General features: G+C 35.6%; 1 long non-coding RNA gene across 1 annotated transcript; it reads left to right on the top strand.

Annotated features, from left to right (window-relative positions):
* Positions 1-1,165: 1,165 nt before the first annotated feature.
* LOC146758968 (uncharacterized) lies at positions 1,166-2,428 on the top strand. The gene is made up of 2 exons (XR_014932943.1): positions 1,166-1,296; positions 2,141-2,428. It is a non-coding gene; the product is annotated as an uncharacterized LOC146758968 (long non-coding RNA).
* The last annotated feature ends 22,411 nt before the right edge of the window (positions 2,429-24,839 follow it).

Raw genomic sequence — 24,839 nt, 5'->3', positions numbered from 1 at the left:
GGTGTTAGTCCAGCTAATGTTTTAACAGTCTAATTAAATACAAACAATAATTGCTAGTCCAGTATAATATTAAAAATATTCTCAGCACAACTCAGTACAGAGAGGCCTCATTAGTTATAATAGAATCAAATTCTCTCAGTAGGAAAAGACCTTCAAGATCAAGCCCAGTCTTACCTACTGTATCCTGTCACTATACTGTGTCCCTTAGTGCCACATCCTTAAATATGTTAAATAAGATGGAGGTTCCACCTTTTTCTCTGAGCAGCCCATTCAAAAGCTTGACCATTCTCAGCATGTAGAAATTCTTCCCAAAATTGTATAGTTATAGTTGCAGTACATGAAAATTGTGAAACATATAACTCTTTTTTTAAAAAAAAAGTTTTTTTTTTTTTTTTTTTTTTGCAATGTTTTACCTGTATGTTGTTTTGCTATTTATGTTGAAAAGATATGTATTCTGGAAGTTGATCTAAGGAAAATTTGACCTAAATTATATTCTTGACAAGTTCTTCAAAAACTAAATATTTATTTATTTAATTTCATTTTTTAAATTAATATTTAAAATACTCTCTCTAATTTAAACGTGTTCTTGTTCACTGTCTGTAACTAGGGTCTGATACAAAGATATCAGTTTCAATGATGTTTATCTGATTTTTAAAGTTTTGTTTCACTACCACTGAAAGTAATAATTTTTCTTCTATTGCATGCATGTAATTTCAATCTTAGAGACAAGAATATGTGCTTATTTAGAAAAGACATGTCTATTCATAAGTTAAGCTTTTGCTTAATGTTAGCATATTTGAATCCCTTTGAATTGCATATGAACTAAGGATCTGTACTGCACATAATTTGACTGCAGAAAGGGTTGTTTGTTTTCCTAGAGCTGTCAATGTCATTTTCATTTAACAGACACTGCACGACTGACATGGGATACAATGAACCTTTCAGTGTTTTAAATGCCATACAAAATACTGTCTAGAACATTGTTCCAGTGAGTAAATGTGTAATCTGTACTTGATACGAAAACTATTCCACTTAATGTATTTAACAATGACATAAATATGAGATCTCTATGCTTTTTATTTATTTTCAGAAATACTCGTAGTATCATAAAATAATTTAAGATATTTTTTCCCATCCTTTTTCACAGGTGACAGGGTACCACGACATCTATATAAAAATATATAAATAAATAAATAAATAATTTTTTCTTTACAAGAACTTAAAAAAACAGTATTAATACTTCACTATTCAGCAGTGCCAGAAGGAACTCCACAGATGCACTCTTAATATGTCGAGGTATGTTTCTCTTAACATCACATAGAGAATTCAACTTATTGACATTGTATACCAAACCCAGTAGAGTGTCCTAGGAATCCAGGATTAGATACACTCAACAGAGGCATTATTAAAATAAACATGAACATGACATACCTAATTTTACCTTAGTTTTGAGAATACCATATTAACATTATAATGAAAGTACCTTGAAATTCTGAATGCAATTAATTAGAAATGAGATGAGATTAAAATTTATATCACCCACAGCTTTCCAAAATGCAGCCCATAGAAATAAAAATAAATAAATAAAACAATAAGTAAAAAAACCTACAATACAGAGATAGTTGTTGCATTATTTACACTTTTTTGTTAATTAAATTAGTTGCTGAATTAATTTCTTCTGTTATAAAATGGGAAATAAGATGCCTGGAATTTCTATTTCTCAAAACAGAAGCATTTTAACTGGGATAACTGCATGTCAGTAAATCACATCATGAAAGTTGTTAACTCTACATCATTTTCAGAAAAGCTGTTGGCAATCTGAGAATATGTTTCAGATATACAGGAATTAAGTCCAGGGCATGAATATTGCAAGAAGTCTAACAAATACCTGAAAAGAATATGTTTCTGTCTCTGAATGCAATCATAGTAGGAAACTGTCAGTGTAGCATCCGCTCCTGTATTAAACTTGACTGCCAGAGGTTACAGGGTAAATATAGCTGATGCAGTACCTTTTGGAGGCAAAACAGCCTTTAGATGTGCAAAAAAATTGGTGTCATGGTTTTGTAATTTTGTAATTTTGCTATCAGTATTCCACATCATAACATAATGTAAAGTATGGATACTTCTATTGAATGTGCAGTCCACAGAAGAAGACTACATATCCCAGAGAACAACAGGGTTAATGATAAGTCACGGGACCAGGACGCTATATAATCTCGTTCCCAGGCTGGAGTGCCCTCCTTCTTCTCTCGAATTTCTTGGAGAGTGGGAAGCGTTCCAGCCGTGTCGCCTAGAGTTCACAGTAGGCCTCTCGGTTTTCGGGGACTCTCTCTCTCTGTTTGTTCGATTTGTTAGCCTCAATTATATTATATTGTGTTATCTTGTATTTCAATATCATATTTAGTAAAATAAGTTTTTCCTCCTTAGATTGTCGCTGTTTTTATCCCATTCCCCTTTTCCCCCTCCTTTCTGGGCCCTGGGGGGGGGCCCACGGGGTGGCTTCCCCTGTCACGGGCATAGGTAAATCTAAGTAACCCGTGACAATTGGATAAGCCTCAGTTACACCAGAAGAAAAAAAAAAAAAAAAAAAAAAAAAGTCTCTACATTGTTAAAAAATGGACTTATATCACATTCGTGATATGAAAATGAAAATGATCAGGCAATGTGTCCCAGAAAGCCAGGTGTACACTGGGCTACCTCAAAACAAGTGTGACCAGCATGATAAGGAGGTGATTGATGGCCTCCATCTTCACTCTTTGGATGCCCCATCCCTGCATGCATTCAAGGCCAGGTTGAATGACCCTGGGCATCCTATGGCTGGAGGGCTGGAGCTAGATGATTGTTAGCTCAAGCTGTTCTACAGTATGATTCTATGCAAGCTTTGTGAGAAAATACTCAAAAGCAAGATACAGTGTTCAAAAAGTTCTAACTTTTCTTACAACATAACAGAGCTGCTATGAATGCCATTAATCTTTTACAGCTTTAGTTATTCGTGGCATAGTCAAACGACAATCATGCATATTCAAAATAGAGTTTGTTTTTGCACACCTCCTGATTGCTGTCTCTCAATAAACATCATAATGTTTCTATTATTGGATCACAATACATTTGCTAGATGGTAAAAGTCTTCTACTTTCTTAAATGAAAATAAGAATGCAATTATGTATATTTATAACTATACATAACACATATTTTAATAGTTAATTGTGGATATATAGGGATTTTTCTGGTGCTCCATATTCATTGCTTGTTAAAATTGCCACTAGTGAACTAAAATACATTCTTAGAGCTAATATGCTAATTCAGTCATTGAGCATTTTAAGAAACAACTGCTGCTATTATCAGATGGCAAATAATTAACACAGTAGACATGAATACTGATTGAATAGTATTAATCTGATAAAATATTTTAAATTATTTATGATTTCTCTGTGATTTTACTTACCTATAATAAAGAGAGCATTGGGAAGCTACTTTTCCTAGCTTATATTTGATTAAATGAATAATTCCAATTTTTTACATGGTAAATGTGAATGACAATTTCTGTTCTCTGTTTAGTTGCTTGAAACTTTCTATAAAGCAACTTCAGAAGCCCAGAAACCAAATGCACGCTGTGGAAACAGAAAATTGTATGCATGCAGAAAACTGATTTTCTTCACATTTTAAAATGTAATTTCACTATTATTATTAAAAAAGCCCTTGTGTACAAATGATGAATGGCATGGTATAATGACAAATAATGTGTATTTTAGCTTGTGTTTGTGATACATTTATGAAAACAAAAGTTAAAAAATAGCAATTTATTCTTTGAAGTCCAGAATAACAATTTCAAATTGGATATCTCTTCTGACACCAATAACAAAAATGTCAATATTGTAAATAGCTCCATTTTTTCTACCCAGAAGATTTTATTAATTCCTTTTTCCTAAATACAATTTTTGGAACAGATCTGAAGTGAAGTAAGAGGAAGGAAAACAAAGGAGCTATCACAGATGATTTCTGAAAGTTTATTGTTCATGATTGTTCTTGGTTTTTCAATCTTAACTCAGCATTGTTCCTTCCTCCCTCCCTCTCTCTTTCCCTACGTTCCTTGCATTTGAACATGAAGGACATAGTAATCAACAAAACAAACCTGAAATGCTGCTTACATAGGTGTATGCAAATAAATAAGAAAATGGCTATCAAGCAGTATAACAGTATTAAGGCATTCTTGGCCTATACACTAGTACATGCATCATGGAGCATGCACAGAAGGAATCTGAAGTCTGTATGTGGTTACAGGCTATGATCTCTTTATGCTCTATTTTGACACTTCTTAATCACAGAATCATAGAATGGCAGGGGTTGAAAAGGCCCACAGTGATCATCCAGTTTCAACCACCTGCTGTGTGCAGGGTCACCAACCACCAGACCAGGCTGCCCAGAGCCACATTCAGTCTGGCCTTCAGTGCCTGCAGGGATGGGGCATCCACAGCCTCCCTGGGCAACCTGTTCCAGTACTTCACCACCCTCTGGGTGAAAAACATCCTCCTAATATCTAACCTAAATCTCCCCTGTCTCAGTTTAAAACCATTCCCCATTCTCTTATTACTAACCCACCTTGTAAACAGCTGATCACCCTCCTTTCAAGTATCGAAAGGCCACAATGAGATCTTTGTGGATCCTTCTCCAAGCTAGACAAGTTCCCTCAACCTTTCGTCATAGGAGAGGTGCTTCAGCCCTCTGACCATCTTAGTGTCCCTCCTTTGGACCTGTTCCAGGATCTCAGTATCTATCTTGTGCTTGGGGGGTCTCAAAGGAGCTGAGTAGAGGGGGACAGTCACCTCCCTCTCCCAGCTGTCCACCCCATAATGCATCCCAGAACACAGCTGGTCTTCCTGGCTGCAAGCGCACACTGCTGGCTCATGTCCAGCTTCTCATCTACCAGTACCCCCACATCCTTCTCCACAGGGCTGCTCTCAAGGGGTTCTTCCCCCAATTTGTATAAATACCTGGGACTTCTTCATCCCAAGTGCAGCACCTTGCACTTGGCCTTGTTGACCCTCATAAGATTCTCATGGGCCTGCTTCTCCAGCCTGTCCACGTCCCTCTGGATGGCTTCCCTTCCCTCCAATGTATTGGTCACACTGCTCAGCTTTATGTCATCTACAAACTTGCTGAGAGTGCACTCAGTGCCATCATCTGTGTCACTGATGAGGATGCTGAAGAGCACCGGTCCCAAGACTGACTCCTGATGGATACCACCTGTGTCTGGCCTCCACCCTGACACGGAACCATTAATCACAACCCTCTGGCAAACCTTCCATCCTTAACATCCTCATTCTTGGAAGTCAGTTAACTTGTAATACGCTAAGAGTCAGTCCTCAGGCTGGCATCTTTCATCACCTTTAGTCATGACCTGTAAGATAGAAAAGTTCCCATCAGTTTCAGAGATGATACAAAATTGATACAAGTGGCTGTGATGGCAATTTGAGGGCTGTCATCAGGTTGGAGAAATGGGCCAATAACAATCTTCCATAGCTCAAAATGGGAAAATGCAGAGTTTTGACCTCAAAAGGAATAATCACAGGCACGAGTAAAGGCTGGAAGACAGCTAGACTAAAAGCCCTGAGGTCCTCATACACATCAAGCTGACCATAAACCAAAAATGCATCCTAAGAGCAAAGAACAACTAATAGCCTCAGGAGTCACATTCAACAATAGAATTTTCCAGCCTGTCAAGAGAGGTGATGCTTTCACTCTGCTTAGCACTAGTGAAGCCGCATCTGGAGTGCTGCGTTCAGATCTGGGCTCCCTGGTATAAGAGAATCATGGAGCAAGTATGAGTGAATCTAGCAAAGGTCTGTAAAGATAACAAAGGATTTGGAGCATCTGTCATACAAGAAAAGATTAGGAGAGCTGTGACTGTTGAGTCTGGAGAAGAGAAAGCCTGAGTGATGTTGTACAAATAATTGATTATGGGGGTGGCAGTAAAGCTGTAACCAGTTGTTCCTGGTTAAAAACCAATACACAGCAAATTCCATTTAAGCATACAAAAGGGTACATTTTTAACTGTGAGGATGGGTGAACATCAGAACAAGTTGCCCAGGAAGACTGTGGAGTTTCCATTCAGAAAACGGTAGGTTTAGGTGTTACTCAGAGGTGACTTCCAACTTCAGCTCTACTACTCTGTGATATGAACGATGCTTTCGATTACTAACTAAACCAATGATTTTGAAAACATCATGTATTCATGAAATTAAACACCACGTGAAAGGTTTGTTAAAATACCCAAAAATGAACACTTGCTGAGATTCTTTTAACTTTTACTGAGTTAACAGGTACTTTGTTAACTCCTTTATGCTGTTCTTTTAAAACATAAGGCCCATTTACTTACTGCAATCATCTGCCACTAGACCATACACTCCTAAAAATTTTTTTTATAAATAGTATTCCAATTTAGCAGTTAGCAAATGTCATACATTTCATTTATACGCAGGGAATCATAAAGGTTCTGCACCAATCTACATTTCCATTGCTGCATAACCCCTCTTAAAGTTAGACTGATCAATACTTTTTCAGAGTCTTTTTTCCTTTTTCAGAATCAGCGCATTTGTTACTGCATTGTCATTCAGCTTCAACTTCTTAATATAACCTAACCTTTCAAAGGTCTCTGGATCTACCCACTCAGTTGAAGTTCAAAGTATCTTATTGTCATGTATTGTTGAGTTGAATTGATTTTCACTGTGTAATGTTTGCAAGCATCATAACAGCACCTGAACTTTCTGTAACAAAAGAGGGTTATTAAATGAAGGGTTATTCCATGGCACATGAGGAACTTCAAGCTCTAAAACATACATGTTACTGTTATTTATCAAAAAATGGATAAATAGCTCCTATCCAGCCTCTTAGCTTAAGCCTCTAATTTCAGTCTCACACAGATTTTGACAGGACACAAATGTTGTTTGAATTCTGTGGGAAGACATATACTGATGAGAGTCTTTCAAAACCAGTCACATGCAAAGCAGTTCCCCTCATGATAACTGCAATATAGTAAGGTGTGTGAGATACTTATTTGTATTAGTATCAAGCACTGGAATATAGAAGCTGGATGAAGCTTGATTTTTTTCTTCTATCTTCCTTAAACTGATTTTTTTCCTCTTTGCACCTTTTTTCCTCATACGGTGTGGTTCACAATGTGGATAGTCCAAGAATATTCACTGTATATCTCTGAAAGGCACAGGGTTGACTTTTCTATATATTTATTTTTGCAGACCAGACCTTATCAGAATCTGTTCAGCCCTTAAGCCATCTGTTCAATTACAGGGAAACAGGGCATATGGAAAGGTGAAGGTGAGACTGGGATGGAGACCTGGACGCAATTTCTCTTGCAATCAGTGGAATGAAAATGGGTTTAGAGATATCGCCAAAGGAAGGTTACTCAGCTCTCAAATTGTTACTCCATAATTGTCTATATAGTTGCACGAATGGACAAAATAGACTGAAATTAAATGGGGACAAAAATGAAAATAGAAATATACTCACACACAGCCTTTTAAAACAGCTGTGTGTGTGTGTGTGTTGGGTTTTTTGTTTTTTTTTTGGTGGTGTTTTGTTTTTTGTTTGTTCGTTGTTGTTTGTTTGTTTGTTTGTTTTTGCAGAAGTGGTCCAGCATTCTGTCTGTCTTACCACTGTCGATTACCTTGCAGAAAGCTGATAGAAGCTTAGATCTATGGATTTGATTGAAATCTGTTTGTACAAGAGTATAATAAAAAAGATGGGAAAATAATACTTCTAGTGAACACTGCACTTGCACTTATCTTTGAAAATATGTCAAGATTTTGCTTTCCACTATCTAATCCAAGAAAACAAAAGAAAGGAACCAGTTATTTTCAGTAGAGCATTGTGCATGCTATTTTCTAAGATAAACATTACTGTTAAAATTAGAAACTCCTTCCAGATTCTAAATTATTTCAATAAATGTAAGGTGATTCCTTCTCAGTCTAAAAATCATAATGGAATTAAAAACTAATTCAAAATTAGGCATTATTGTGCACATTGGATGGCCTGCTACAAGTTTCATTTTGTTTTGCTATCTGTGCTGAGAAAGTCACACCGATTTCTAATTCTTGTTTCCTTTTATGCTCTGACTGCATTTCCATACGGCAAAGAAAATCATCAGACTGAGAGGTATCCAGCAAACAGAGACTGATGCCTGTTATCAAGCAGTGACATGGGCAGATGGAAAGCTCACCCTTAAGTTCCTGGAAGAGTAAGAAGCTAAGCTTCTAACATTCTAACCTAAGCACACAAGACAAGGCAGACTGGATCTTTGTCTCTACTCATTGCAGAAGGATGAGTTTCTCCCTTGCCTCTGAAACAGATATGAGACTGGGGATGGAAAGAGGACAAGGTGGGATCTGGGAAGGGACAACACTAATTTGGTCTAACCAAGAACCCGATTCTGAATCTGTGCCACCAAAGAAAGACAAAGGTCTTAGTACTCACGGTCTCCCCTCTGAAAGGCACTGAGGATCCCATTTGCTGCTTGCAAAGTTTCTCTAAAGTGGTCTTCAGTCTGCAGGGGCATGCATTCAGGGTCATCTACAAGGGATACTGAGTCTTATAGAACCAGAGGGCTACTATCCACTTCTGCTCCTTCAAGGTAGGTTACATGAGGCTTCAACAAGGAAACTACAAAATATTAGGAGAGAATTTATGTCCACAGGGAGGACATTGAAGGGATCAGAAGGACAGGTAATGCTTTTTTTTGTCCTCCCATTTGGAGACTAGAACTTGGGCAGAAGGAGGAGAACAGATCGATTGAATGTATAGCTTTAAGGATGGTGTCATGCTCAGTGTTTTGCATGCTGTGACCTTGGAAGCTTCTTTGAGAGACCAGGCATGTTGGTGTTGGGTGGGATGTAACTGACCAGGGAAAATCTTGGAACATATCCTCCTGGAAGGTATGATAAGGCACATGCAAGACGAGGAGTTGTTCCGAGACAACCAGCACACCTTCATCAAGGACAGATTGTGCCTGACAGATCTGGTGGCTTTGTATGATGGAGTATCAGTAGGGAAAGGATAAGCAACTGATGCCACGTATTTGGACTTCTGCATGACCTGTGGCATGGTCTCACATGATATTCCTATTTCTAAATTGGAAATATATGGATTTGAAGGGGGGCTCTTCAGTGGAAAAGGTGCAAGGTCCTACACTTGGGTCAGCATAATCTCAGATGTATATACAGACTGGGAGAAGAACTCAGTGAGAGCAGCACTGCAGAAAAGATGTTGGAGGTCCCTGTGGATAAAAAGCTAGACATGACCCAATAGTATTTGTTTACAACCTGGATGTGAACTTCAGGCAAATTTTGTGAGGTATTTAATTAGGGTCACTGTTATGTGAGCATCGCAAATGATATCAAATTCAGTGGGCCTAATGTTAAAACTAGAAAAAATCTGGAATATCAGTTCCACAGACCCAAGCTCATAAAAACATATTAAATTCTTCTTTTTTTTATCTATCTATCTATCTATCTATCTATCTATCTATCTATCTATCTATCTATCTATCTATCTAGTTAGTTAACCATTTTTGCAATAAACAACATAGATGCCATATGACTAAATATACAAGCTTCAAGTTTACCAATTACTTTCAAGAAAATACTCATTTTGTTGCAGTATTTTTGCTGAATACACTTGCTTAGCTCTTAAAGGCCGCAGAAAACAAGTACTAGATTGGTTCAGGTAAGTGTAATGCAGTTTTTGTTGGCATATTACGTATATATATCAACTATGGATCACATCTTATTTTTTAATTACAAACTGAGAGGAAAATCAAGTACAAGACTTACAAAACCACACAAAACTTTCTGAAATAACATATATTCAAAATTAGCAAATTAGCTAGATTTCCTGTTGACCAATAAGATTTTGGTATCTTGAACTAAGCTTGTCACTCTCCTGCTGAAATGGCTGACAAAATATTTTCCCTGTTTATAGGTACAATATGTTAACAAGATCATCCAGAAGTATTAACTAAGTAGCCATTAGATCTGTTGGAATTCATTATATCCAGTGCTATATCACAATGATTATTCATAAAAGCTACCAAAGTGTCAATTGCATGATTGGAGACTAATGCACAGAATTAAGGGGATAAAAAACACACCCTATCTAGTCTTCATATAATAATCACTGCATCTGTACTCGGTGTCACTCTTTAGAAGTAAACTGTCTGTATTTATTCTGTTTTTAAGTCTCTGACAGATGGAATTCTTCTCAGGAAAAACAAATAAGCAAATAAAGCAAAGACTGAGGAAGGGAGAGCTTTTCATTGAACAGATTGTTTCATTTTGAATCAGTGTCCGTGGTATTTCCAGAGTGTTATTTCTCTCCTGTTAGAACCTACAAGCATGCAAATTATTTTCAGATAACATACATATTAATAAGGCACCCAGTATCTCTTAAAAAAATATTTTAGCCAAAATATTTTCATTACTCTCTTTCAAAAGCTGCATATCCTAATGTGATGACAATTGCAGCTTCTCCATTAAGGCTAACTTTTGACATGAGAATAGTATTATTCAAATCATAATTTTATACAACAAAGTTTACTAAACTGAAATAGAGAGATGTGATGCTGGTCTACAAGTATTTTTAAAATAATTATTCACAGTTTCACAGATTTTAAATTAATTATTATCAGAATTATCGTAAAAAAATTTTGAAAGATTTGGTTCAGTACATGCTACACTTATGTTTTGAATTAAAGCTGAATTAAGCTACCAAAGGTGAAGTGCCAAATAGGGTACGGTGCGGCTTGAAGAAATGATTGTCATGACTTCTGAGAAGGAAGAAAAACTCTTCAGCTTTGAAACTACAACATCAGTTTGAAGTAAGCACATACATACATATATATTTAAATTTGCTATTTTACATACTATATCACAGTAAAGTAAACAAAAATAGAAACACAGAACTCTGCAAGGTTGTCTTTAAATCCAGCCGTTAGAGTAAAAGTGTGTTAAGAAATACATTGAATATCAGTGATTTGTGGATTATCAAACACTTTATGGCAGGTTCTACCAGTCTCTGAGACATATTACGTAACCTGTGGTCAACTGTTCAATAAAGAGGAAAGGGCACACTGAACAAAGAAACAAACAAAGGATTTTTAAGAGGACAAAGGCAAATAATAATAATAAAAGGTTGAGACTAGACATGAGAAGAAGAGAGCAAAAGGTTTGCAAATGCAGCGTGTCTACACATGCTAAGATGACTTTCAGTCTTCCCAGTCAGGTACATTTAATTCATTTTACATTTGTTATTCTACTGGCAACCAAGCTCCTATGCCATGCCTTTGTCAGTATTGAATTGCATTGGCTTCATGTCAGAAAAACGTATATAAAAGCCTTCTGTTATTTTTTTGTTGTCATTGTTTGACACAGTTCTGACCCTTGGAGTGTTGAGTGTGCATGGAATATGGGAACAAGTCTGTGTATTTTAAAGCTTTGTCAAAGTGAGGAATGTTGCCTTTGAACTTATTAAGGAGTGATTTATCCAGGGAACTTCAGGGAAGTAGATTTGTTTTATTTATTTATTTATTCCTACTTTCCTGTACAACTTCATCATTTCAAAACTTTCTGCAACAAATAATGCACTGCCTGTAAAGTGGATATCCTAATTTTCTAAAAGGATTCTTTGTTTCAGAAAATTATACCTAATACGGAGTGTCACTTTTTAACATTACCATGTTATTGAGATTTGGTGGAAAATGTTTGGGTTTTTTTTGTCCTGGATTTGAAAAACATAGCAGGGATATATGTAATTCCAAAGACTCCAAGGTCACCAGCCAACACCTTCTATGAACATGTTTAGTAACAGGTCTAATAATAAACTTGTCCATTATTATGAAATAAAAGACAGCGAGTAAAATCCTTCCCTCACTGCTGTCAAGATTAATGTGATTAATGACTTCTGCAGGCTTTTCATGATATTGTTTTTTCCACAGACTTTTGTCATTGTTGTTGTTGTTGTTTTGTTTTGTCTTGTTTTGCTTGTGTGCAGAGCTAGGGTTATGTTTAAGATTGTTTATAAATTATGTAAGTAAATAAATTACTAGAAAAAGAAAGTAAAAAGAGAATGGGCTACAGTATAACCGCAGTCAACAAATCTATCCAACACTCAGGAACCAAAGGAAATTATCTTACATTAAGTCACTGTGATTATCCTGCATCAGAGCTAAATCAAGTAATTCCATGGGTCACAACAGACTTACTGTAGAAAACGTGTGAGGGAGATCCACACAGAATTCGATTCCAAGTTGCATGATCCCAGATATGTTTCAGTAAACTTCATATAAAACCTGATGATGTTCAGAAGCTGCAGAGAGCTGAGAAAACAGGATGGCAATCACTAATGATTCCAGTATCAGAATTAGCAAGTTTATAGGGACTAGCGCAGAAGTTGGTTCTTTCTGTGCAAATCAGTCCTGCAATTGAGAATTTTGAATTGATGCACCACCAAACAGAAATGCCACACTCCTCTAAGAATTCCATTGCAGCACATGAATAAAAATGGTCTTAAATGAAACTCCTCTAACCTTCACTAAACAGCCCAGGTACTGTAGATGCTCTGACTTCTTTTATTTAAGAATGATGATATTTTCCTACCTGAATGCATGGAAGAATAGAAATACTGATTTTTTCAGCAATAAGATTTTATGACATGCCCACACACTAAACCCAGATTTCCTCACAGCTCTGATACATTAAAAATGTTTCACTGTTTTTAAGAGAAATGCAAATAATTGATAAATTTAGTTGTTCATTGAAGGTATTGCAATAATGTACAGTAATTACTTGGGAAATGAGCTCAGTAGAGGTATTCAAGTATATGCATAATTAGAATGAGGAAGTGCAAAATATGCAAATTTAAATGAAAAAATAAAAACAAACAAACAAACAAACTAGAAAACAACATTAGAAGAATTAGAAGTTTTTGCATTGATAAATGCACTTAATTTGCATGGGAGACTTCAAGAACATACCTTTTAAAACAGATATGTATTTATCTCTGGAAAAATTCCCCTCTGCTTTCATATTGGTCTCTCACAGAACAGATTAGAAACACTGAAAATTTCTTTGCACCATATGGATGGGGCTATAAAGATGCAGGGGAATATTTACTTCTCTCATAAATAAATCTGCATGTAATCGTTTTTTAGATTAAAACTCCTATATTAAACACAGGATTTCTTTACTTTTCCCTGAGAAAATTGATATAGTTGATATATGTAACGAGTTTATGATTCATGCTACAAGTGGCATTTTATAGAAAATCCTGTTATTAGTGCTAAAAATACCATCTGTCTCTTCTCTCATTGGTTTTTCTGTCTGGATTCATGCTACTTACTTGTTGAAGAAAGAGAAAACAAGCATGAAGAATGCAGATATCATTTTAGCAAGCACTTTTCACTTGCTGTCTCCTGTCCCCTGAGTAAGCTTCTCTTGAGTGAAATCACATGATTTGATTCTATATTTCATCACTAATAACACAGACTAAATATAACACAAGCACCAGATTGCCTCTCTTTGTCATTTTCATTTTGTCCACTCAGCTTACATTCAAACAAGCAAGCAAACAAACAAAAACAACTATTACTAGAAAATCCTGTTGTTTTTTTTTTTGTTGTTGTTGTTGTTGTTTTTCCCCCTTTTTTAACTTATCCTTCTCACTTAGACATAAAACAGTCAACTTGGTCTTCTTTTTTCATAGGTCCCTTTATATTATCCACATGCAGATTACTGCAAGTCCTTGCAGGTAAAAATAGGTAAAACAAATACTAAGTTGAGCAGATAAGTAATTATTTGACAAATGTAGAAGATATGTTGTATTTGTATAAGTAGCTTAAGAAAATATAGGAATTCAATAATAAATTGACAGAATTTTTAGGTGAGAAAAAAAACAAACAAAAAGGCAGCGTTTCACTTCTGGCAAGAACTTTTGTATTATATAAATACTTAAACTGAATGCAGTGTACTCTACACCATAAAGCCTGTATTGTCTAACTAAATTAGAATTGCTATTTTTAGAAAGTCATATTAATTCAAGCATCTAAAATGATTAAGACTAAACCTTGCATCTTTGTTAGGATTAATCACACTGTTAAAAAGGAAAAGAAAAAAAAATAAAAAGAAAGAAAAAGAAAAAAGTACAAACATTGCTCAGGAATAGTTCAACTGAAAATCATGGGCTTGTTGAGCTTTTTCTTCTACTTGGTTAGATTATCTGTACATTCTTTTTGTTAATAGTGAAGACGTGAACACATCTCTAAGAGTACTCCCTTCAGCTTCATTATGGTTTTTAAGCTCACCTATGCACAACCACAAAAACAACTCTAGTTCAAGACCTGAAATTTTTCTTTAACTATTATATTCTTTGACAGTGCAAAAAAGATGTTATGGATAGTGAGATACATAAAAATATGTATAAAAATAATAAAAAAGCCTAATAATACAAATACAAATATAAATGTATGTATGCATATTTACATATGTTTACATATATATGGCTTGTGAGGAAATTAGATTATTTTTGCAGCAGAACAGAGATTATTTTTGAGATAGATATAGAGAGTTTTTGCAAATGTCTTTAATTGCCTGCTTAAATTAAAATTGATAGAAACCCACTTCAGACTGCACTTCAGCATTCCTGACTCATCTGTCAGCAGTATAACAAAGTTAGTTTTCCTGTTGACAAACACACACCTTCCTTGAATCCTTTAGTCTTTTCATCAGTCTGCACTGAGTCAACAAATCACTTGATATTTTAAAATACCCTCCATGTGAGGATACAGTTCAACAGCTATTTGGATAATGAAGTCATGGGAGTAGGCAGATGCAACCAGCACATAAATAAACAAGGAAAAACAAAGTGTTTCTCTAAAACTTATGATTTGAAATAAATGTTCTTTTTCATTTCTATTTAAGAATGTTTGAACAGACTGCTTATCTTTTAGAATAAACTGTCCAAAACAAATCACAATTTATACTGCTACGGAGCCCTGAATGTTTATCAAGGTGTTGTCGGAATTTGACATAAAATTCAAGTCCGCAGTTTGCCAGAATCACGACTGAAACACAACTCCAAAATCCTGGTCTGGCAGGAAACCATCTGGTAAGTTTTGAAGAGCAGGAGTATATGCCATAAATACGATGATTTGCTCTGATAAGCAATTGATTTGAGAATCAGCAGAGCACTTGCAAAAGTGATGAGCATGCAGTGATTGATGAGGATGTGTACTTAGAGTGTGCTAATGAACAATAATCCATCAGTGTAAACATATAATTTTGCAGTAATTACTTGTACATTAACATTTGATTTCACATCTTGTCAACCTCAAGAGGAAACATATAGCTGAAGATAATTTCATTTGGATGACTTCTCAGAAGAAAAAATGCTGCAAGTATTAAAGAGCACAACAGGACACATTATTTCCCCCCTTTTGCACAGAATCACAGAACTGTAGGGGTTGTAAGAGATGTCTATTGATCACCTGGTCCAACCCCTGCTAAGGCAGTAGGTTGTTCTGGAAAACATCCAGACGGGTCTTGAATATCTCCAGAGAAGGAGACTCTGCAAGATCTCTCTCTGGGCAACATGTTCATCTGCTCTGTCACTCACCGTAAAGAAGTTCATCCTCATGCAAAATGCACTCTCCAACTTAGTAGCAGCTGTTCTGCTGAAGGCTATGGTAGTAGACTGGATTATTGGTGGGAAAGCTTGAACTGTGTCTGACTTCTACATAATTCCTGAACTTTTTTCTATTTTGCTAAGGAAAAAAGTTTAGCAATAGTGTTCAGTTTAAGCTCTGAAAATGCAAAATCCTAAATACTATCTGCAAAGCAAAAGACACAGCAGACAAAAAAAGCCGTCTAAAGCTGGTACATGCTGAAAATACAAAGATGGATTTTTACGCTAAAACTCTTAATTCCTGGGAAATAATAGCAGAAGTAACTAATAGAAGGGATTACAAATGTTGATTATTGGCTTCTAACTGTAAGAGTACCTCATAAATACTGTAAATAATATATGAAAAACCAAACATGGGGCAAAATCCTACTGTTCATTTCATGACCAAAAAAAGGTACAAAAATGGAGCATATCTGCAGATACAGCCTCAGTGCCAATGAGAGGGGACAAAACAATTCCCTTGACCTGGATGATCTGAATGGCATGAATTTACAGTTCTAGACTGAATATTTAAAAAATATAATTGATGATATTATTGCCAAATTCACCATCGTTAATTGCGGAACATGACTTTTACAAATGGCATTAAGTGTTCTTTTAACTTGCTTGTATTTGTATAATGCTGTGGAAAACATTTCTCAAGACTAATTTATTTGGGGGTAGTTATTAAATGCACTTCAACAGTGCAGTCAGATGAATAATCAGTAACTACGGGTTTTAATCAATGTTAGTATTTGTGAAAATATCACGGAGTTATCTAGATCAATTACAGTGATAAGTAGAAAACCATGGATGTAACTAGAGTATAGAACATTGTTTTTCTTTCTGAATATTTGAATGGTTTTGCAAATATTACTGCATTTCAAAGAATCCCAAGGTTTAGAGACAAATATTAATTTGCATCACACATGGTTTCTTGAACAAGGAACATTACCCACAATTTGACCGATTGTGGATGATGTATATTTCAGTAAACGCATTATAAATTATTTAGATTAAATATTCTATATAGCTAGAAGTTCATTTCCTGGAGGGGATTTCAAAGAAACGTGGTTAAAAATGTGATGCATTGTCTCTCAGTTTGTTTGTCATGGTTTTGTAATGTTGCTGTCAATATTCCACATCATAACATCATGTGCAGTATGGATCATTAAAAGGTTCATACTCCAGTTCCGTAGAATAACAACATCCCGAATACTCATCTCTCAGAAGAAAAATACGTATCCCAGAGGACTTCACAGCCAGAGATAAGTCATGGGAGGAGGACATATATAATCTAGCTCCCAGGCTGGAGCTAGACTCTCTCTCAGACTCTCAGAGAGTGTGAAGAGTTCCAGCCATGTTGCCTAGAGTTCACAGTAGGCCTCTCAGTTTTTGGGGACTCTCTCTCTGTTTTGTTCGATCTATTAGCCTCAATCATATTGTATTATATTGTGTTATCTTGTATTCCAATATCATATTTAGTAAAATAAGTTTTTCCTCCTTAGATTGCCACCACTGTTCTCTTTTCACATTCCCCTCTTCCATCCCCATTCAGGCCGGGGGCACTACGGGGTGGCTGCCCCTGTCCTGGGCACAGGTAAATCTAGGTAACCCGTGACATTGTTGAATTTGTCTTCCATGGTGCATTTTGACAGAAGAGGGAAAGATGAGAAAGGAAACAATAACTAGAAGTTATTTCTTACTCTGCAATGTACAATACTCTAAAAAAGAGAAAAATATTAAGTTCCTTGGGTAGCTCTAGAAATGTGTAGGAGCAAAGATGTCTAAAATTAATCTGTTTTTCACTGCTCTATGCCCAGTATTTTTAATGTGTTCAAGGACTTTTTTTTAAACTACTTCCAGAGAAGATTATCATTTAACGTAGTACATAGCAAGAAGTTTACTAGCTATTAAAATTAATCTGACTTAACAGTACTGTTAAGCAAACTGAAAAAGAACTTATAAACCCCAAGGAATAACAACTGAACTACATGCCTGAGACTATTCTAAAGTAGGTAGCACTTTTATTAGAAAAATGTGTGCTACCTAAAAACTTTTTTGACATTTCCATTGGCAGTATTAGGAAAAGACAGAAAAATCCTACTAATAAAAGATCAATTTTGCAGATGACACCAAGTGGAGAGGAAATACTGACCTGCCTGGGAGTAGGAAGGTCCTGCAGAGGGATCTAGACAGAAAAGTAGAAAACAAAATAAAAAGTACAATGAAATACTGACAATAATAGAAAAAAACAGATATAGTCTAGACATGTTCTATCTCCTAACAGACAGCTGGATACTCTACACACACATAGTTCTATATGCTATATCAAAGTCCAGTTAAAGCCTTGTAAAAGCTTTCAGTATGTTGACAGTAGCGGGTATGTAAAAATCCAAATGTCTAGACCGACGAACAGAAAAAGACACACCCAAAAAAGAGTAGACAGGACTTAATTTAATTATGTATTGTATTTATCAGTACACAATAATAGGTACTCACGGAAGAGTATAACTTAAACATTTTTTTATAACTTAAATGTTTAAGTTATATACATTTAAAAACATAATTTTCAGTAATAATTTGACCTTAAACCCCAGAGAAAACGTTCATTTCGAGATTGGATATTTTTCTATCTTAATTTAAAAACAACTTTAATCATTTTAGGAAGTTAATCCAAACATTAAGTGACATTAAGTATTTAGGAAGTAATGATTTGAATTGATTACTGTGCTTTATTAAATACATTTCAGTCCTAAAAACAATCTTATTTCGGTTTGAAAAATAAGCATACACCAATCTTCTTTTGATGAGATTTCTGGATAATAATCATCTCATATTCTTCTAACTCACACACACTTAAAAGCAGAATTTTCAATTTCCCAATTGTTGTTCTTTAAAAGGAAGTGTTTTTGCATTATGCCAGATGATGTAGTCAACAGGCATGACACAAATTCTTTGTGAGAAATATCATTCTATTCAAAATCTAATAAAATATCCCAGCATAAATAATTTTTCAAATATAATTGATAGTTTTAATCCCTGTTTCTGTAATTAGATTCTGTATGAGTTTTATTTTTATACATATTTGTAGTGAGACATTAGATATATCTATGTTGGAAGTCCATAAGGGAGTAATTTGTTTTGTTTACAGTGTGTAATGTATGATTGACGTAGTGCTAGCAAGATATACAGAAAGGAAAAGTATGTTTTCATTTTTAAATGTATGATTTCTATAAAATATGTCTTTTGTTCACTTCTTTTCAGTATTGCAAAGAGATATCTATTGTGTTTCTGCCAGTCATTTTCTTTAAGCAGTTTTGTACATGCTGCTGCAAATTGCACAGTACATAGATTTAGAATTTGTACCTAATAAACAAGACTTTAAGGAGTCACACAATCATAGAAGGGCATAGGTGAACCTAGGTGAACCTAGGCCACTCTAGACCTTAAAGACCATTTAATTCCAATCTCCCCACAGTGGGCAGCATTGTCACCCCAAGATCAAGTTGACCACAGCCCCATTTAACCTTGTCTTGAACACCTCCAGAGATGGGACATCCACAGCCTCACTGAGCAAACTTTTCTTGTGCTTCATCGCCTTCTGAGTAAAAAAATATTATTCTAACATATAATCTACATCCCTTTTTTTTTTTTTTTTTTTTTTTTTTTAATCTTAAATTCATTTCCCTTTGTCTTATCACTATCAGACCATGTAAAAAGTTGGCCCCACTTCTGCTTTTAAGCTCCTTTCAAGTACTGGAAGACCACAACAATGAGGTCTTGGAGCCTTCTCTTCTACAAGCTGAACAAGCCCATCTCCCTCAACCTTTCTTCATAGGAGAGGTGCTCCAGCTCTCTGATCACTGTTTTCCTCCACCAGACCTGTTCCAAAATCTCCATATCTATCTTTCTTGTGCCAGAGCCCCCAGCTCTGGATGCAGTACTCCAGATAAAGCCTCAAAGGATTACAGGAGAGGGAGACAATCACTTCCCTCTCTCTGTTGGCCACCCCTCTATTGATGCAGCCCAGGATACAGGGATGCAGGGCTGCAAGTGTACACTGCTGTGTCATGTTTCTTCAGGACCTGGGACTTGTACACATTCAGCCTCATGAGATGGTCTTAGACTTGCTCTGCTGTTACAGTGAGAAGGATTTCATTACCCCAACCCCTGACTAGACATGAGTTCATGGGCATGAGAGGCACGGGAAACCTGATTGGTAATGACAACTGAGGCAAAGAACTCACTGAGTACTTCAACATTCTTCATGTCTGTTGAAGTCAGTTCTCCCTTCTCATTTAGCAGTGGGGACACAATCTGGCTGATGATGACTAACAAGTTTTCATTCTTCTCTATTTAAACTTGGCCCCTTCACTTTTTTGGCCTGCAGCAAATTTATGGGAGAGTAATTCTATCTTTTGACATCTGAGATTTTTTTCTATGTCATTCCTTCTATATTTTTAGCACTCCTTTGTGTCTGGCTTAACTTTAAGCTGTTTCGTTCTTTGTTTTCTTAATTCCTCTTAAAAACCGCAACCTACTCAGTGGTGAACATTAGCAATTTTTGCAGTCCAATTGACATTGCCTCTGAAACTGCAGGAAACTGAGCTATATCTATGGCTTACATGTGAACTAATGAGAATCACTGCAAATGTATAATACTGTTATCCAAGTATTCCACATTACTGTGCAAATATTAATAAATGAATCTATGTGACATTTAAATGTCCTACAGACAGTTGTTGGTTCAGGAACCTTCAAGCAAATGAGTAATCTCAGATTGTAATCTTGCATAGTTCTAATTATAAAATATCTTTATTATTTTCTGTAATATTTTATGATATAATCGTATTTGGGAAATGACTGTATTGAGAGCATGGCATTTACTGAAGTGAATAAGCTTTTAATATGTGAAGTCATTCCACTGAGGGTTATTGTGCAAAACAGAAACTTCAAGATGGAAATGAAGCGGAGATCAGTTAATTTCTTTAATATGCTATCAACCTATTTTATTTCATTTTATTGGTTCATTATATCCTATTAATATAGGAACTTTCCATACCATTTGTACTGAGATACTTGGGGAAGCCAGGATCTGCACAGCAGACCTATTTTTATCAACATGCATATGCTGCACGTTAGCCATGTTTTTGCAGTTCTGATCTCCTTGGCACTGTTGTAGTGGGAGAAGTTATAAAGTTCTAGTTAGTCCAGGGAAGAATTTTAAGAAAAACCAATCTAGAACAAAAATGAAGTCATCTTAAAAAAAAAAAAAATAAATAAAAAATCCATTAAAATGGCATACAGAGTGTTGTGCTTTAAGCCATCAGACAGCTCAGCACGACACAGTCCTTCACTCCCTGACCCCTCAGTGGGATGGGGGAGAGAACTGGGAAAAAGCCAACAAAGTAGAACTCATGGGTTGAGATAAAATCCGCTTAGTGAGACAGAAAAGGAAGAGAAATAAAAATAATAGTAGCGATAATTATCTATTTATATTAATATATCTAGCATATCTATATATTAGCTATGTTTACAAAACAATTGATGCATGGCACAGTTGCCAACCACCCTCCAACAGATGCCCAGCCTGTCTCTGAATATCAGCTTCCCCCAGCTAACACCCCAGAATTTTATGGCTTTTCCGTGCTGGCATGTGGTTTGAAATATTCCTGTGGCCAGTTTAGGGCAGCTGTCCTGGGTCCATACTGTCCTGGGCTGTACCCTCTGCTCTGTGCTGGTGAGAACCAACCTGTCCAGATGTGGAGTCCTCAGTACAGACTTGGAATCTAGCAAGAAGTTCTCAGAAATTTAGTTTGAGTTCAGTAAGCAGGTAGATTATTTCTACTATTCATTAGGTATAGGCATACATCAGGTATCGGGTATGTATTTCTACTATCCATAAGAAAAGCGTAGAGATGTTAAATTCATATATAATTTTATGTCTTCTCTACTTTACTCGTATATTATCTGTACTGTATCTATAATACTAGCACAAGCATTCAAATACTGACAAAACTTGCTTTGCTGTAAATTAGTGGTGTGTTCTATGTCTGAAAATACTGTCAAAAGATTTTAGAGCAGCAAGAAAGTAACACAAAGCGGGAAAAAAATGCAGATGCTCCAATGTGAGCCACCAGCAAGGCAGAGTGCAAAGGATGAATGAAAAAGGAAAAAAACAGTAGTGATGGTAGGAGCTGTTATGACAACTGATTAGTGTCTCCTTTCTTATCTCCCTCCAAAGTAATGTTTATATGTAGTAAAGATTCTTTCTGTGTGAAATTTATAAATGTTGAACAAAGATATTTTCCTATTATATTCACATAAGTGTTGCTTAAATTATCCTTCATGACATGCAAGAACATTCTCTGGGAAAAAAAAGTAATTATCAGGGTGGAAAGATATTCAAGATATTCTGAATTAGGCACTGGTCTATGCAAGTACTGTCATTTCTGGTAAGAGATTTTGAGCAGATTACACTGGTCAATACAGAGTGATACCTCGTTACTTTCAGGCTGGTCAGAACCAAATCCAAGTACCTTATGACCTAATTCCTTACAAGGTCCATCAAACTCAAATGTAAGGTCTTGCACCTGGGTCATGGCAACACCCACTATCAGTACAAGCCGGGGGATGAAAAGATTGATCACAGCCCTGATGAAAATAACATGGGGGTACTGCTGGATGGCAGATAGACATGAGCCAGCAATGTTCCCTTACAGCCCAGGAAGCCAACTGTATCCTGGGCTATATCAAAAGCAGTGTGGCCAGTAGGACTGGTGAAGTGATTCCGTCCCCTTACTCTGTGCTTTGAGACCTCATGTGGAGCACTGCATCCAGATGTGGAGTCCACAGTACAGATTTGGAATCTTGTAAAAGGTACTCATAAAGTTCATCTGAGGGCAGTAATCAGGTAGAATGTGCATTTGTGCATCAGCATGCATGTGTATGCATGTAATGTGTATATGAATACATAAATACAGTAATGTTTGCACAAGCAAATACTATACATGCATAGGAATATCTCTAGGGACTTGCCTCTTGTTCCATTTTAATCACTAAATATTTGTATTTAACGGACAGGAAGATTTTACACCAGCAATAGACAACTAAGTTTGGCAATACTCAGCATGATTTTTTTGAATGACATTTAGTGGCTATCTAAGGCAGTTTGATGGTTTTGTACCACAAGTATCTAAAATTCATCTAGACCCAAATGTCCTTAACTCTGCAGCACTGCTCTGCAACAACTTAAACACTGCTGTGTTATTGTCACTGTTTTTCTCCTAAAGCCAAAATGCAGCGTCATACCAGACACTATGAAGGGAAAATCGTTTCTTATCTTCGTTAGAGATGTGGGAGAAAAAAATAACAAAATCTGTACATTTGGCTCAGCTGACAGTTTCCTTCAAATATGAAAGAACTGACTGAATAGAGACTAATGAAAATGGAAGATCCTGCTAATGAACAAATATTAATTTTTAATGTTATTGTTTAGAAATACAAGGAACTTAAGGACATTAATGAGATAGCTGAGATAAACTGGTAGAAATGATTATAAATACTTAACTATAGTTTTGCTTTTAGTTTAATGAACACTTTATAATTCTGAAGAAAACACAAGCATCTAAGGTTTCTGTACTTAGTTAAGAAATACCAATAGAAAATAACACACTTTAAAAACACAGATTTTCCCTTCTCTGACCGTTCTTCTGACTAATAGACATTTAATAGATAAAATGTACAAATAACAAAATTCATCTGGTTAAAGATTCACAGTCCAAATTCTCAAATTAGAACAACTACAAAAATAATTCTGGGTGATTTCTAATTCTGATGTATATATCAATATATTAATAACTAATATTAAATATTAATTGGTCAATAATATTAAATGGAATCTATTATGTAGGTCTCAAATCTTGAATGTAGTAAGCACCCCAGACTTCGCAACTCAGATACTTAAAACTCAAGGGATTCTGTACAGTGGTTTTCAGTAGACCAAAATTACTTAAGATGAAAAAATGTCCTTACTGTGCATGAACAAGGCCAATTGCTTCCTAGCAATTTAATAACACAGTAAAAATTGATCGTTCTATTACAAGTTGAACTAGTCCCTGTCCAAAGGGAAATAGTCATACACCTGATGGCTTTAAAGATTCTTAGAGACAAATACTATTTCAACCATTTCAAGATTATAAGATTAAGGGGGAGGGTGGAAAGAAAGGAAAGCAGATCAGACTATTTCTAATAATAAACAATCATCTGAAGTGTTCTGCATTACCGGCTTCAGAATATTTCAGAAGATAGATCTTCTCAGAAAGAAGGGGATTATAATTCTAACTGCGATCACATCTTTTAAAAGAGACATTTAAACATAAAATACTAAACTGCAAATTCTGTATAATGCAGATCTTGTACGCTATAGCCTGAAAAATGTAAAATCTTCCCCAAAAGACAAAAAGACTCCATTGGCTTCAACCAGCTGTTAAGTAAGAGAGCCACAGGAATGAGTGCATAACTCAGTTTGCATGTTAATACTTCTATTATTTATATCACTCTTAATCACTTCTACTGTCTAAATTTAAAAAGGAAACACATTTCAACATGGCATGTTGTTTAGCCAGAAGCCAAATATCTACAAGAGTAACTGCCTAATTAGTCATTACGTACTTGGTCGTGTATACTTTTATTTTAATCGTTGTTGTATTCTTTTGAGTGACTGAAATTTTGTAGAGAAAAATAACAGATGGAAAACAGCAAGCAATAAATTCTGTTGCTCAGGTAGGCAATGCCTTGTACAAATACAAAATGCAATGTCTCATTTTAAAAAAAAAATAATAAAAAAACAACAACAAAAGAGGGAAAAGTCATGAACAAAACCCCCAAACAACATAGCAAATAGACATTGCATGTGAGAATACTTGTTTAGGCAAAAATTTGAGTGATGGGTAGAAATTAATGATTAAATAGTCTGGATATATATTCAAGAATAACCATTGATTTTACATTTTTTAATGATTTTTTTCTAGTTTTCTGTCATTTTGAAAAAGATATTTTTTTTTTTTTTGAAATGTGAATGAGTGAATTGGTTAAGTATTTCTTTTCCACAA

This window comes from Coturnix japonica, chromosome 11 (genome assembly GCF_054131305.1).
Source record: "Coturnix japonica strain WE chromosome 11, WE-NBRP24, whole genome shotgun sequence".
NCBI lineage: Eukaryota > Metazoa > Chordata > Aves > Galliformes > Phasianidae > Coturnix > Coturnix japonica.
This window is presented reverse-complemented; position numbering and strand designations above follow the sequence as displayed.